Source organism: Euprymna scolopes, chromosome 1 (genome assembly GCF_053919585.1).
Source record: "Euprymna scolopes isolate OS-2025 chromosome 1, ASM5391958v1, whole genome shotgun sequence".
Lineage (NCBI taxonomy): Eukaryota > Metazoa > Mollusca > Cephalopoda > Sepiida > Sepiolidae > Euprymna > Euprymna scolopes.
The window spans coordinates 187722177-187724176 of NC_136482.1; the positions used below are offsets into that span (position 1 = coordinate 187722177).

At 35.5% G+C, this 2000-nt stretch overlaps 1 protein-coding gene across 1 annotated transcript in view; it reads left to right on the top strand.

The window, feature by feature from the left end:
• The first annotated feature begins 288 nt into the window (after positions 1-288).
• The window catches only part of LOC145278268 (WSCD family member CG9164-like), a 193393-nt gene continuing 191681 nt past the window's right edge, over positions 289-2000 (top strand). The window contains exon 1 of the mRNA XM_080130562.1: positions 289-1089. The gene's annotated coding sequence lies outside the window, so the exon portion shown is untranslated. The remainder of the gene's footprint in view (positions 1090-2000) is intronic.

The following is a 2000-nucleotide window of genomic DNA, read 5'->3' on the forward strand; positions in this document are numbered from 1 at the left end:
CGCCTGTGCGGGTGTGCCTGGAAGGCACGCACGCGCGCACGCAGACACACACACAACAGTTATGAACTGATAGGCTGGTTATCGCAGAGAGCGGCAAAATAGCGCTAATGTTTTCAATGTTACTGTTTTAATATGCGTATGAGACAAGCGCACTCACCACGACTGCTTAAGTATAACAGCACAAGCGTAGCGTAGACCCGTTTTATAAAGACTGTGTTTTTATCGGGAACCAGGGCTATGGGAATGCGGGAGAGAGAGAATTGAATGGAGCAGAGAGAGAGAGAGAGAGAGAGAGAGAGAGAGAGAGAGAGAGAGAGAGAGAGAGAGAGAGAGAGAGAGAACACTGATGGCAGGAACGTATGTCTAGCAATAAAACTATAGTTAAAAAAGTAGCAAAAAAAAAAATAGATAAAAAGAAAAAAAAAGAGTAATATTATAGAGAGGAGAGGTTTCAATCTCTCCGTTCTTTTCCCGTTTTGTGAATGCTACGTACAATTATAAACAGGAGACAAAAATACTATGCCATTTTGCCAAAGTAAATCACATAAATAGACTAAGGCTCTGTTATTAGTTTGCTTTTAATAATGACATGAAAAAACGAAGAATAGTGCGTGTTTTTTTTCTCTGCAGACGAAAGAGGATCGACCGGACCCGGTGATCTGTGACAATCAGTGGAAACCCAAGCAATGGGGAATACTATTACTAATACTAAACAAAAACAGCAGCATTGTATATCACCATGTTGGAACGGAATTATATTTAATAAACAATTATTTTTTTTTTTAATATTCCTTTCGTTTAGGATATAAAAAGAATACAAAAAAGACCGTGTTCGTTTAAGTAAAACAGACACACGATACCACAGAAGGGATATATTATAAGCCTGATTGAAGAAGCACCCAGATATTTTCAACCCTGAAATTGGAATATTTTACCATTTTTCTCAGGGAAATCGACTGGACAATATTACTTCCCCAAAGCAGTAATAAAGTTCACGGAAGTTCCCTGAAACATTTTAAAGAAATTATTTTCATTTTTTGGAACGAAAAACTAAAGAGAAAGAGGACTATTCCATAACCAAGGAAATCGGTATGTACACAACACGATACATAAACTTTCCAGTTTTATTTTGAAAAGTTTTTTTTTTTTTTCGAAATATTACTTCGTTTTCTTAAGATAAACAAAACGAAGTGAATGACATTTGTATTCAATTTGTTTTATTGAAATTCTTAGCCGTATTTACATATCGGCAGGGACGAGTGTGTGGTACAGAGTCTGAAGGGGGAGGGAAAGGTTACGGTTAGATGAATTAAATAAATCACCGATTATTATTCCACTATCTAGCATTAAACCTACATTTTTATTCATGCATGTAAATATCTACTAATATATATAGTCCACATCAGTACTGTTTCGCTGTATCACAGCTCAGCAGCGCGGCTAGACCAGCAACTAGAATTTAAACTCGACCGCCCAGGCGACAGTCAGCGCTTCTTACCGCTACGCTATCCGGCTGAGTGTGTGTGTGTATATATATATATATGTGTGTGTGTGTGTGTGTGTGTGTGTGTGTGTGTGTGTGTGTGTGATGGGACGATTCCAATATTTTTCTCGATTACAGTACAATTGCCGATTCCAATTATTTTAAATTTCTAAATATGGAGTTTTTTTTTGTGTTTTTTTTTTAGAGTGGGGGTGAGGGTAGGAGAGAAACAATGACTTATAGACATATAATTTCCCAAACGTATAAATACTCTTATGGAGATGATCTATAGATTTTAGTTTAATTACTAGCTTAAAATCAATAACTAAATATCATTTTATCATTAATACGAGACATGGTAAAATAAGTTTTAAACAAAAAACAAAACAAAAAACAAACGAATAAAAACAATGGAAAGAGTCGTTTATGTACGTATATATAAGTGTGTGTTATTGTGTGTATGTATGTATATATACGTGTGTGTTATTGTGTATGTATGTATGTATGTATGTAAAGG